Here is a 14,897-nt window from a genome sequence, read left to right on the forward strand (position 1 = left end):
AATTAACAGGTGGTCAAAATTCAGACTAACGTTCATCAACAGAGCTGGATGGGAAACAGTTTTCCCAGCCGTGACTATTTTTAAGAGTTTGACATTTTTTCCTATAGCAAATCAGGATGAAAACTCAAAATCTTGAAAATATTCACAACCTGAAAACCCAGTTTTATTTTTATTTTTATTTTGGGTGAATCAAAACATTTTGTTTTGATAATTTCTAAATATTTCATTTTGAGTTTGACCTTTTTTCTTTGTTTCACCTTTTTTCAGACTAATAAGTTAAAATTTTGAAACAAAAAGTTTGTTAAGCCAGACATTTTCATTTTGAAAATGAGTTTTGACAAGTTTGAAATTTTTTTCTCGACCTTTTTGGGGTCAGAAAACTCAGTAAACCCAGTCCCGCTTTGCAGTTTCACTTGTGACAAATTAGCATTTTTCAACAAAAACATAATTTGTAGAAAAATTCCAGACTAGCTCTGTTTTTGAGCCCACTTCCCCAACTTGACATACAACTTTTGCCCATTGGAAAGAGAGGTATTTAATTTTAACTACATCCATTTTTCAAAAAATGCAAATGATAATTTTAGGATGATATTTTCAGATTTGCTGACCACCCATAACATCCATTGAATTAATGGGCAGCTGAGGGTACTCAACAACTCTGAAATGAATCCTTTACTGTCTGATAGCTATTCAGCAGCCCATGTGAAGTGAGTTTGTTTGGCAACCTCAGGCTAGTTACACAGTGGCCAGGAGTCCATATCTTATTAAAAAAACATTCTTTCTGCCTTGGCACTAATTATAATGCTGGTTGGGAGTGTCGGCAGAAAGAATCAAACACTGAATAGCCTATAAAGACTGAATGATACTCTTAACCTCTTTGGGGTCCCTTCACTTTAAAGCATATTGTTGCAGGAGCCATCCCTGTTCTTGTTTAATAAAGAGATTAGTACATCCCTAGTTATAGAATACCGAGTGCCATATCTTTGCCTTTCTGAGGAAAAAGATTGGGCAAACACTAGAATGTATGTGCTCTCCAGGTGTGAGGTGGAATGTCCACTCAGGCTCAGCTGATTTCACCGCTCTTCTATTTTTCATCCTTGTGAGTTCATACTCCCTTTCAGTTAGTGTGTTCCTTTGACATCCTACTGCAGTCTGTGGTAACTGTGGGATGTATAAATATGAGAGATTAGTGTAGCCTTTGGCAAGTGTCCCAAACAGGCCAGCATGGGCTTCCTGTCAGAAACATTCCTATCTTCAGCAGCTCACAGCTATGCTGTTTCTTTGCCTTTTGTGATATGCCTTCACTGCCATGGTGTATTTGACTGTGTTAATCCTCAGGAAATGCTTGATTAGATTTTTGTTTTGGATACAAATAATTTTAAATTGTCACAAGAGCTTATCTTGAAAAAAGTGACAGATGGACTACTCTGGAGAACCATGTTAACCATATTACATGATCTTTACTGCCATCTTTGTTCATGTTGCATTTCTTATACTACAGTATTCTTTTACACATATACATACTTGTGTGTATGTCAGCTTCAGATTGTGTTTTTTATACACTAACAAAGGCCATGGAATTAGGGAAAATATTTGTGTTTTCAACATAGAATGTAATTTCAAAACTACAGGGAAACCACTAACAGATAATTTTCTATCTTGTTACTTGCATCCTTACCTGCATTGCATATCCACCTATTAAACCCAATGAGTGACCTCGAGTAGGTGTTTTCCAGCTTTTTCATTAATTTTGTGTGACTGTGTCTACACTATAGGTGCTATAGTAACACAGCTACGGCTCCGTAGCTAAGCCTCTGTAGCACCATAGGAAGGGTTTTTCCGTTGCTGTAGGTAATCCGCCTCTCCAAGTGACAGCGGTTAGGTTGACGGAAACATTATCAACCTAGCCATGTCTCCACCAGGGGCCCGGTCAGCATAGCTGTGGTGGCTAGGAGTGTGAATTTTTCAAATCCTGAGTTCCAAAGCTGTGTCCAAGCCAGCTAATTTTTAAGTATAGTCTTGTCCTAAAAAAGAGCCCTGCTTAATGACTTACTATTTTTCTCAGTCCTCTCTCTCTGGATTCTCAAACTGTGTGATTCTGCAGATATAGGACAGGCTCTTCAAACCATGGTGGCTTATGACTCACAGTTTGAGGAAACAGTGATTTAGGCTGATTAGTCTGGTACTTCACAGAAGCCTGTTAGCAGTTGAAGACAAAGAGAATGCAGTCCTCCTGTCCGACCCAGATTAGACAGTGCTACCGCACTAATTTACTGAGCCCCACATGTAATACTGGGATATTTTCAGTTCTTGCTGCAGTGCTGCGTCTTGTGAAAAACTAGCTGCTTGCTGCCAATTCAGCCCTCTTGTGAAAATAGCTTCAGCGTTTTAGGGACTCAAGATGTCTCCTCCTCTATTGCAGCAGTAGTTTCACTTGGGCACATTAAAATTTCTACTCTTCTCTTAGATTACCGGATACCTCAGTCCACCAATACTCTAACTCCCCCCACAACCACTCACACAGTTCTGGACACATCACTGTTCCTGTATTCTGTGCCCTCTGCCCACAACCAGTACTCCTCAGAGGGTGGGAACCTGGCCTTCCATCCCAGCTGTCATGGCATAGGAGTGTCAGGTGGGGGACTGGATGATGAGAAGGTCACCCAATGAATCGGCTGTCTTTTTAGAAGCATGAGAGAGATCAAATGGCTATGCAGGGAGAGTGCTGATCTGCTTAAACTAGCCAGGGCTCACCCACCTTGCATGGGGGAGGACGAGGAGCCAGTTTAGACTTCCCAACTCCTGCTCTTTTGTGATGTTGTGTGTATTTTTGTCCATTACGAACTGAACTGAAGCCATCAACTTATATCACATAGGTCACCAAACAGCTATCAGATTATAAAGACTTAGTCATTACCAGCCTGGGGAACTGTCCCATCAATTCATACATACAGTAGAATTTCAGAATTATGAACACCTCAGGGATGGAGATTGTTCATAACTCTGAAATGTTCGTAACTCTGAACAAAACATTATGGTTGTTCTTTCAAAAGTTTACAACTGAACATTGACTTACTACAGCTTTGAAACTTTACTATGCAGAAGAAAAATGCTGCTTTTAACCATCTTAATTTAAATGAAACAAACACAGAAAGAGTTTCCTTCACTTGCCAAATCTTTTTTTAAAGTTTCCCGTTATTTTTTTAGTAGTTTACGTTTAACACAGTGCATAACTCTGGTGTTCATAACTCTGAGGTTCTACTGTACATGCAGTCTTTCCAAATATGTGCAACCTCCTGCAGTCTGAAACTGGTTGGATTTTTTTATTTCATTTGTGTGCTGCTCAGATACACTCACATGTGTCTGTGTCTGTACATGCGCACAAACACACACAACGCACCTTCCTTGCACCCCATTCTCCCACTGCATGACCAATGAAGCCACATGGAAGTCAGTGGGAATTGTTCAGATTCTGAAGGAGAAGAATCAGACCCTGAGAGGTTGTGATGTCTGAGAGAGAAAAAGACATATATATCTTTTTATCTCCACATTTAATGTGTATGTTAGATCAGCAGACTAAAACAGTGTTGTCCTTGTTCATACAGTAGTAGAAACAAGTGGGTTCTTACCTTGCCTGAAGCTTGCAGCATTATTCAGTATTGGGGAGCTTATCTGTACACAACAAGTGCACAGATGATTCAAGAAACAGTCCTCTTTTGAGACTGTGATTTGATTTCTTACTCTGCTTAGCTCTTATAAATATTTATTTACTGTCTCAAAATATTATATCTATAATATGTATATCATATATACCATTTTAGTGCATGAAAAGACATGGTAATTGCTTAAAAAGAGTACCAAAAATGGAAATTGAGTGCAGCATTGTGTACTGTCCTATGGATAATAACATTCAGCATTAACTTGTGAAGATGGCAGTCATGTTTCAAAAATGAGATAGCAGACGACCATGAAGGTCATTTGCTAGAACCAAAGAGGATCTTATGTGCCCTTGCGCCAATGGCTCCTGGGCCTGTCTGGCTTTGTATGTATCCCATTACCAAACCCCTGATCTGTGCGGTTTGCCTGTGTTTTGTATTTTTAATGAATTTCATATTATTGCTAACAGTATAGCCAATTGCTTAACAACACTTGCATTCGGTATTAGAAATATGTAAAAGACCAAACAACCAAGCATAGCCAAATGTATTGTGTAAAGTCAAAGCAGAGCTATACAGAAAGGAATGAGTTAATACCATACCAGTCCGTCTGGGAAGCTTGTTTTTCACACCACGCAGTTCAGCTTGCACAGAAGATGTGCTTTGAAATATGCATTCAAAAACCTCTCTTTTCATATCAGACTTGTTTACAAGTTAGAGGGCTTTCTGTGTACATTACTGAGTTCTAACACACCAATTTGTACTAGTCCAGTACCTTTGCTTATCTCTTGTTTTTTTCCTGGTATTATTAGCCTGTGACAGTACCTCCCAAGCTTGTACCAGTGCAGAATATTCACATACCTTGTCTTTGATGGGCTTTGTATTTTCCAGTGCCAAAGCTGACTTCAGCTTTGCAAGGGATTGTGAGATACATATCTCTTGATATAAGTGAACAGAATTGTGGAAAAAGCATAATACCATTCAATTAGCATAACTTTCAATCACCTGTATATGCAGTGTAGTTGTAGCCATGTCAGTCTGAGGATATTAGAGAGAGAAGGTGGGGGTGAGGTAATGTCTTTTATGGGACCAACTTCTGTTGGTGAGAGAGAGAAGCTTTCAAGCCACACAGAGCCCTTCTTCAGGTCTGGGCGTCACTGCTAAATACAAGAATGAACAGATTGTTTAGCATAAGTTGTTAGCACATATTCTAAGGGACCATTCCAGATAGAGTGCCTGTTTTAACACCTCTGCAGTTATAGGACAAAAATGGGGGTTAGTGGGTTAGAGACTTGCAATAAGCCATAAATCCAGTGTTCAGTCCATGATTTTTAGAGTGTAGCAAAATAATGAACTTAAGCTCCAAGGCGTGTCTTTTGAAAGATTTGTGCAGGTTTCCTTTGGGGATGAGGATAAACGTGCCATGAAACCACGGAGATACCCAAGATATGTCGACAGTATTTTCATCATCTTGACAGGGAGCTTAAACTCCCTTTTAGATTTCCAGCACAACTTCAACAACTACCACCCAGCACTAAACTCTCTCTGGAACACTTCCACCTAACTTCAACTTCCTGGACACCACGATCAGCTTCAACAATAGAACCCTACAGATTCTCCCCTGTGCAGAGGGCTATGCACTACTGAAGTTCCACCTAAGCTAGCAAAATATAGCCCAGGAGGTGCACAGTCCTTGTGCTTCTCTTTTACGCGGGCTGAACTTTACCCTGTAATAACAATAAGTACTGACAGTTAGCAGAGGATGGGCAATGTTAAAAACTCAGCATTTTCCGCTTTACAGTGATTGCGCTATCATAGAATTGTAAGACTGGAAGAGACCTAGACTTAGTCTAGTCCCTTGCACTCAAGGCAGGACCAAGCATTATCTAGACCATCCTTGACAGGACAGATGTTCAACCTTCTCTTAAAAATCTCCAAAGATGGAGATTCCACAGCCTTGCTAGGCAATTTATTCCAGGGCTTAACTACTCTGAGGAAGTTTTTCCAAATGTCCAACCTAAACCGCCCTTGCTGCAATTTAAGCCCATTGCCTCTTGTCCTATCTTCAGAGGTTAACAAGAACAATTTTTCTCCCTCCTCCTTGTAACAACCTTTTATGTATTTGAAAACTATTATCATGTCCTCTCTGTCTTCTCTTCACCAGACTCCTCCTATTGTAATGGTGCTTTACCTTTACCACAGTCACTGCAGGAACCTGGGGCAGGGAATGTTGATTTATTTTTCTTAAATTTAAATTTTGTGATGTATGTGCAAGATGCTCAGTGCAATATCAGTGAATATATGCATATAAATGGGTATGTTATAAAAGGGATTATGGGATACTTTTTTATAAAGCATTTCCAGTTTAAGTTGAATTATTAAAACGTGAGCTCAGGTTGCCCCAGTATAGCGACATTTCATATGAACTGAATTATATAGATTACAAAATAAAACCCCATGCAGCATCTGCCTGGGCACCAGGGTCCACCCAAGTGGAACAGCTTGTAAGATCAGGGTCTCTCCGAGTAGAAACAGTATCTTTTCTCTACAGGAAAAGGTTGAGCCAGTTTAACTAAGTGTGATTTAAACTAATTTAGAAAACCAGTGCAACCCCCTGTTTAGACTTTCATATTTTGATTTAAACCAGGTTTATTTCAGGTTAGTTTAAGTCAGTTAGGAACACAAATTGCCACAAACACAAGTGAGCTGCTCTTAAACTGACATGAATGCCCCCACAGCCTTTTTCACCTATTTAAATAAATTGGTTTAAAATCACACCTTTAGTTAAACTGGTGTGACTTTCTCATGTAGACAAGGCCTAAGTAATATGTTCAGTGTTATTAATTAGAGCTTCCATAACTTGTAGAAGAGAAATGAAGAGGTTAAAAAGATTAATATAATAACAGGAGAAAATGATGACAAAAATACATTGAATATCCTCCCCACCCAAGTTTACGTACTGACTAGGGGTAAGGCTTTCAAAAGTGCCTAAGTCTTATTTTAAAAGGTGATTTAGTCATTTAGGAGCCTAAGGGCTTGTCTGGCAAGAGCTAGAAATTGACCGGCATATCTTAAGCGGAATAAATTCCATATTCCTAAATATTCTAAAGCTGCGTTCTAGCTATGCCGGTATAACTCCCCTGTTTGGACACGGCATTCTAAATAAAAGTGTTCCAGAGTAATTATTCCTGTTTTAGTTATTCTGCTATAACTATGATGATCAATCTCCCAGTGTAGACAAGCCCTAAATCTCATTGTAGTTACTGAGTGCCCAAAATGAAATAAAGGGAATCCAATTCCAGATAGTTCAGGCTGCTTCCATCAGGCTAATCCTCTTGGGGAAAAATAGCCAGTAGTAGCATGTACAAATAATAGGAACATTGAGGTTTTGTTGTGCCTGCTTCATATAGTTGCTTTCATACTCAGAGCGCATAGAAACATAGAATATTAGGGTTGGAAGGGACCCCTGGAAGTCATCTAGTCCAACCCCCTGCTCAAAGCAGGACCAACCCCAACTAAATCATCCCAGCAGGGCTTTGTCAAGCCGGGCCTTAAAAACCTCTAAGGATGGAGGTTCCACTACCTCCCTAGGTAACCCATTCCAGTGCTTCACCACCCTCCTAAAGAAAAAGTTTTTCCTAATATCCAACCTAGATCTCTGCCACTGCAACTTGAGACCATTGTTCCCTGTTCTGTCATCTGCCACCACAGAGAACAGCCTATCTCCATCCTCCCTGGAACCACCCTTCAGGTAGCTGAAGGCTGCTATCAAATCCCCCCTCACTCTTCTCTTCTGCAGACTAAATAAGCTCAGTTACCTCAGCCTCTCCTCATAAATCATGTCCTTAACCCCCTAATCATTTTTGTTGCCCTCCGCTGAACTATCTCCAGTTTGTCCACATCCTTCCTGTAGTGGCGGGCCAAAAGTGGATACAATACTTCAGATATGGCCTCACCAGTGTCGAATAGAGGGGAATAATCACTTCACTTGATCTGCTAGCAATGTTCCTACTAATGTAGCCCAATATGCCGTTAGCCTTCTTGGCAACAAGGGCACACTATTGACTCATATCCAGCTTCTTCTTCACTGTAACTCCCAGGTCATTTTCTGCAGAACTGCAGCTTAGTCAGTCGGTCCCCAGTCTGTAGCAGTGCATGGGATTCTTCCATCCTAAATACAGGACTCTGCACTTGTCCTTGTTGAACCTCATCAGATTTCTTTTGGCCCAGTCCTTCAATTTGTCTAGGTCACTCTGTGTCCTATCCCTAGCCTCCAGTGTATCTACCACTCCCCCCAGTCTAGTGTCATCCACGAACTTGCTGAGAGTGCAATCCACCCCATCATCCAGATCGTTAATGAAGATGTTGAACAAAACTGGTCCCAGGACCAACCGCTGGGGCACTCCGCTTATTACAGGCTGCCAGCTAGACATCGAGCTGGTGAGCCCAATGATCCAGCCAGCTTTCTGTCCACCTTATAGTCCATTAATCCAACCAACCCATACTTCCTTAACTCGCTGGCAAGAATACTGTGGGAGACAATATCAAAAGCTTTGCTAAAGTCAAGGTATAACATGTCCACCATTTTCCCCACATCCACGGAGCCAGTCATCTCATCATAGAAGGCAATCAGGTTCATCAGGCATGACTTGCCCTGGGTGAATCCATGCTGACTGTTCCTGATCACCTTCCTCTCCTCCAAGTGCTTCAAAATGGATTCCTTGAGGACATGCTCCATGATTTTTTCGGGAACTGAGGTGAGGCTGGCTGCTCTGTAGTTCCCTGGCTCCTCCTTTTTCCATTTTTAAAAAATGGACACTGTATTTGCCTTTTTCCAATCATCCGGGATCCCCGATCACAAGTTTTCAAAGATAATGGCCAATGGCTCTGCAGTCACATCAGCCAACTCCCTCAGCACCCTCAGATGCATTGCATCCCACCCCATAGACTTGTGCATGTCCAGCTTTTCTAAATAGTCCTGAACCTGTTCTTTCACCACTGAGGGCTGCTCATCTCCTCCCCATACTCTACTGCCCAATGCAGTAGTCTGGGAGCTGACCTTGTCTGTGAAGACAGAAGCAAAAAAAAACATTTGAGTACTTCAGCTTTTTCCACATCATCTCTCACTAGGTTGCCTCCCCCATTCAGTAAGAGGCCCACACTTTCCATGACCTTCTTCTTGTTGCTAACATATCTGTAGAAACCTTTCTTGTAACACTTCACATCTCTTGCTAGCTGCAATTCTCTTGCTAGCTTTGGCCTTCCTGATTTCACCCCTGCATGCTCGAGCAGTATTTTTCTACTCCTCCCTAGTTATCTGTTCAAGCTTCCACTTCTCGTAAGCTTCCTTTTTATATTTAAGCTCACCAAATATTTTTCTGTTAAGCCAAGTTGGTCGCCTGCCATATTTGCTATTCTTTCTGCACATAAGGACAGTTTGTTCCTGTGCCCTCAATGAGTTTTCTTTGAAATACAGCCAGCCCTCCTCGATTCCTTTCCCCCCTCATATTAGCCTCCCAGGGGATCCTGCCCATCAGTTCCCTGAGGGAGTCAAAGTCTGCTTTTCTGAAGTCCAGGGTCCATATTCTGGTGCTCTCCTTTCCTCCTTTTGTCAGGATCCTGAACTCACCCATCTCATGGTCACTGCTGCCCAGGTTGCCACACACTTCTACTTCCCCTACCAATTCTACTCTGTTTGTGAGCAGCAGGTCAAGAAGAGCTTGGCCCTTAGTTGGTTCCTCCAGCACTTGCACCAGGAAGTTGTTCCCAACACTCTCCAAAAACTACCTGGATTGTCTGTGCAGTGCTGTACTGCTCTCCCAGCAGATGTCAGAGTGATTGAAGCCCCCCTTGAGAACCAAGGCCTGTGATCTGGAAACTTCCATTAGTTGTCTGAAGAAAGCCTTGTTTACCTCATAGTTTCTCAACCTGTGGTACACGTACCCCTGGGGAAACGCAAGACACAGGCAGGGGATACGCGGTGAAAAATCCAGTGAAGGGAGGCAGGCGGCAGCTGCCTGCTTCCCGCCTGGTCCCAGCTCCTAGAATGGAAAATTAAGTGTTGGGGTACTTATTAAAATTTTCAGAAGTTAGGGGGTACTTGCTACTTAAAAGGTTGAGAAATACTGGTCTACCTCATTCTCCTAGTCCAGTGGTCTATAGCAAATGGCCACCACAACATCACCCTTGTTGCTCTCGCCTCTAAAGTTAACACAGAGACTCTCAACAGGCTTTTCTCAAGTTTCATACTGGAGCTCTGAGCAATCATAATGCTCTCTAACATACAGTACAACTTCTCCACCTTGTCTGTCCTGCCTGTCGTTCCTGAACCAGTTTATACCCATCCATGAGAATGCTCTAGTCATGTGAGTTACCCCACCAAGTTTCTGTTATTCCAGTCACATCACAGTTCTTTGACCATGCCATGACTTCCAATTCTTCCTGCATGTTTCCCAGGCTTCTTGTGTTCATGTACAGGCACCTAAGGAAACTAGCCGATTACCCTACTTTCTCAGTACAAATCAGGAGGCTCCCCTGCTGCACTCTACTCCTTGTGCTTCCTCCTGGTATCCCACTTTCCCACTTATCTCTGGATTCAGGTCTCCACCCACCAGCAAACCTAGTTTAAAGCCCTCCTCACTAGGTTAGAAAGTCTGTCTGTGAAGATGCTCTTCCCTCTCTTCGTTAGGTGGATCCCGATACTTCCTAGCAATCCTTCTTGGAACAACATCCTATGGTCAAAGAAACCAAAGCCCTCTCTCTGACACCACCTGCATGATCACACATTTACTTTAACAATTCAATGGTCCCTACCTGGGCCTTTTCCTTCAACAGGGAGGATGGACAAGAAAACCCCTTGCGCCTCAACCTCTCTTCTCCTTCTTCCCAGAGCCACATAGTCTGCAGTGATCTGCTTAAGGTCATTCTTGGCAGTGTCTTTGGTGCCTACGTGGAGAAGTAGGAAGGGATAGTGGTCTGAGGGCTTCATGAGTCTCAGCAGACTCTCCGTCACATCCTGAATTCTAGCTCCAGGCAAGCAGCACACTTCTCAAGTTTCCAGGTCTGTATGGCAGATGGATGACTCCATCCCCTTTAGGAGGGAGTCCCCAGTCATCATTACCACCTGTCTCCTCCTCTTGGAGTGGTGGTCTTGGAACCCCCATCCCTAAGACAATGCATCCCATGCCTTCCGATCAGTGGGGTCTCTTTTTGATCCCTTCCCTCAGATGACTCTTCCAAACCATTCTCCACAGTAGTACCTGTGCAGAGAGCCTGAAAACGGTTGCTTACCTCTATCTGCATTGGGGATATATGGGTTCTCCTATTTCTTCTTCTGGAGGTCACATGCTGACAATTTTCTTCCCCATTCTTCTGTCCCCCCCTGCACTGCCCTCTCTGATTCTTTAGCATGCTGTGCCTGCAGTACCAAATCCTGACTTCTATCCAGAAAGTCTTCATTTTCTCAGATGCAATGCAGGGTTGATATTTGGGTCTCCAGTCCTTTAACCTTCTTTTCCAATATGGAGACCAGCTTGCACTTCATACAGGAGAAGTCCCTTCTATCCTCTGAGAGTAAGACAAATGTGGCACATCCTGTGCAGTTCACAACAGCTGTGATCCATATTGTCTTCCTTGCCACTCAAAGGCAAACAAAAATCTTCTCCCTTGTCCCTTGAGCAACTGTACAGGGGCCACTCACAGTAGAAGTCCCTGGGCTCCCTGCTTTCTGGGACGGTTGCTTAGGGAACAGGACTATAAAAAAGGAGGCAAGCCCCCTACCAAACTCACAGAGCACGTCCAGTAGCCCAGGGGGCTCAGTCTGCTCCCTCTAATGGATGGAGCAGGTTGTACTCCCTTCAGTTCAAGGAAGAGCCCTGGCAGACTGTCTCTGGTGCTTTGGCTGGGGTGGCGCTGCTCTGCAAAGCCTCCTATCCAGGGCACCAGCTTAAAAGCCACAATCAATCCCTGTGAACATTTGTTGAGAATCTTGCTCCATTTGAGAGAGCCTCCTCTGTGGAGTAACAGACATGTTGAAATTCTGGGTAGAAAACCCTCCCCCTCCTTCACAAAGGATCTCCAAAGGAGGAGAGAGAGAGCTGTAGCTGTAACAGATACTCAGTCATTTTGCTTTACAAGAGGATGTCATTTCCGAACTAGAAGAATGTGTAAAGAGTACTTGTTTTATTCACTACATTAATTGCATCTCACATATTACTCATAATATTAAACATGGCCAAGTGGCTTCCACTCTGTACCAGGGACGTTTAGCTGCCAATTTTCAAATGGTTGTAAATTGAGTGTGTCTGTTCAACCCAGCCAAAATCAACCGTATTGGATTATTAATGCGTATGTGCGAGGCGGATTCAAACAAGAAAAGGGCACTTAATACCTTGAAAATGTCATCAAATGAACAAGAGATGGAGAGAGAGGGTGATGTTTGCTGTTTGTTTGTGTATGCATTTCTGCCTGGCTGGATCCTATGCTCACTATCCCTAACACATCACTTTTATTTTCCTTTCCTCATGCGTATGAGGCCAGAGCAAGTTAGCTGTAGGTTCCTTCACTGTTAAACATTGTGGCTGTCTCTCTGCTATGAAAATGAACCAGAATTTGTGAACGGATGCCAAATCTCTTTCCTTCCAGGGCTTCACCTCAGCTCCACGTGTTTGTCTTGCTGTGGACCTGACTCTGCATAGGGTCAACCATGCTTAACACCCATTAGAGCAAAACATCTTAGATATTATCTAGACTTTTTCCAGTAGTAGGTATATCTTTCTCTTGCTACAACAGGTATTGAACTCTGTTGGCTGTGTCCACACCAGTGGAGCAACCATTTTCAACACCAATTTGGGAGGAGAGAAGATATCCCCAAACCTGAGTTTGATGCCTCTTATCAAACAGGACTCATTTTTCTGGTAACCAGGTTTTTTTTTCCATGTAGTATAAAATTGAAACTAAGTTATGAAAGGACTGGATAGTAATTACGCCTTTCTAGGGAGATGGCTTCAAATATGGTTCTAACTCTGGAAAAAATATTATTGAACCCATCCGAAAGTCCAGATAAGGTTTACTGCTGGCTTGGACCAGGTTTTTGACGTCTGTATTTCTCTCATAGGAACTTTGAGTGTAGCCCACATCCCTCTCTGCTTCACAAGGCAATGATCTTCCTTCTTTACTAGATTGTCAAACACAAACTAGCATACTTAGGATAGGCAGATTTGGTCCCAACTTTACATTCTAGAAACTTGTCATTTTTCCGTTACAGCAGATTACACTATAGTGTGATCCCACTGCAGAGCTCTGAAAAAGAGTCCTTGCTAAGTCGGTGGTAAAACCAGGAACACAGGTGGAGGTGTGTGTGTGGCGTTGTTTTCAATTTCCTAAAGCTCTTTTCCATCAGGTAGTCTTAGGGTGAAATTCAACTCTGTGACCCACAGTGTTGCTCTGTTAGCACCTCTGTGGATTTCTATTGCTGTTCTGTACATTGTTTCTGCAGAAAGTCAGTGGGAGCGGGCTCACGCCCGCCCACCCACCCTACTTTGCAAATAGAAAGTCAGTGGGAGTTTGGCATGTAGACAGAGATCCACTCTGCAGGTTAGAGAGGAGATTCAGCCCTGCATTTTCAAACAAACTGTGAGGCTTTTTTCCAGGTGCAAGATCAAAGAGGAAAAGCTGCACTTTGTAGTTAGTAATTCCTTTTGTGTTTGGAAGACAGGTAAGAGGGTTAGGAGAGAAGAAAAGTGACGCAGTGATAATTTGGAAGAGTCTCATAGACTCCGAGACTTTAAGGTCAAAAGGGATCAATATGATCATCTAGTCAGACCTCCTGCACAATGCAGGCCACAGAACCTCACCCATCCTCGATGTCCTTAACTACTTTCTCTTTCAAAATTTTTTCCAAGCCCTAACATACTACTGAGGTCTAACTAACAGGCCTGTAATTAACTGGATCACTTTTTTCCCCTTTCTTAAAAAAAGGAACTATGTTAGCCATTCTCCAGTTGTATGGTATAACCCCTGAGTTCACAGATTCAGTAAAAATACTTGCTAATGGGCTTGCAATTTCATGTGCCAGTTGCTTTAATATTCTGGATGGAGATTATTCGGGCCCCCCAAGTTAGTCCCATTAAGCTGTTCAAATTTGGCTCCTAGCTCAGATGTGGTAATTTCTACCTTCATATCCTCATTCCCATTAGCCACCCTGCCACTATCCCCAAGCTGTTCATTAGCCTCATTAAAATGGAGGCAAAGTATTTGTTTAGATATTTGGCCATGCCTAGATTATCCTTAACTTCCACTCCATCCTCAGTGCTTAGCGGTTCCACTTCTTCTTCCTTTGTTTTCTTCCTATTTATATGGCTATAGAACCTTTTACTATTGGTTTTAATTCCCTTTGCAAGGTCCAAACTCTCTTGGCTTTTGGCCTTTCTCACTTTATCCCTACATGTTCTGACCTCCAAGAGGTAGCTTACCTTGCTGATCACTTCCATCTTCCACTCCTTGTAAGCTTTCTGTTTTCTCTTAATCACCTGTCTGAGATGCTTGCTCACCCAGCTTCGTCTACAACTCTTGCCTATGAATTTTTTCCCCTTCCTTGGGATGCAGGCTTCAGATAATTCCTGCAACTTTGACTTGAAGTAATTCCAAGCCTTCTCTGCCTTTAGATCCATGAGTTCTTCAGTCCAGTCCACTTCCCCAACTAATTCCCTTAATTTTTTAAAGTTAGCCCTTTTGAAGTCAAAGACCCTTGTCACAGATCTATTTTTGTTTGGCCTTGCATTTAGTTTGAACTGAATTATCTCATGGTTGCTCGATCCAAGGTTATCCCCTACAACCAGTTGTTCTGTGAGGGCCTCACTTCTCACCAATACCAAATCTAAAATGGCATCCCCTCTTGTTAGTTTAGTAACTATTTGGTGAAGGAATCCGTCAGCTATTACATCCAGGAAAAGCTAGGCCCTATTATTGCAACTAGTCTATATCTGCAAAGTTAAAGTCTCTCATAATCACAAAATTCCCAGCAGTATTTACTTAATTAAAAACATTAAAGAGGTCTCTATCCGTGTCCAAATCAGATTCTGGTGGTCTGTAGCACACCCCAAGCACTATCTCAGGGGAAATTCTAGTAGTTTTCTTCCCCAATGTGATTTTTTGCCCAGACAGACTCTGTCTTATCTATTCCATCACTTCCAATTTCTTTACAGTCTATCTCATCATTGATATACAATGCTACTCCACCAC

The 14,897-nt window shown here is 42.5% G+C and overlaps 1 protein-coding gene across 3 annotated transcripts in view; it reads left to right on the forward strand.

The window, feature by feature from the left end:
• PRR5 (proline rich 5) overlaps positions 1-14,897 on the forward strand; it is a 155,701-nt gene that overhangs the window by 83,129 nt on the left and 57,675 nt on the right. The gene's annotated exons all lie outside the window — the stretch shown is intronic.

Source organism: Emydura macquarii, unplaced genomic scaffold, assembly GCF_026122565.2.
Source record: "Emydura macquarii macquarii isolate MOO-44397 ecotype Brisbane River unplaced genomic scaffold, CSIRO-AGI_Emac_v2 contig_2205, whole genome shotgun sequence".
In the NCBI taxonomy this organism is placed as follows: Eukaryota; Metazoa; Chordata; order Testudines; family Chelidae; genus Emydura; species Emydura macquarii.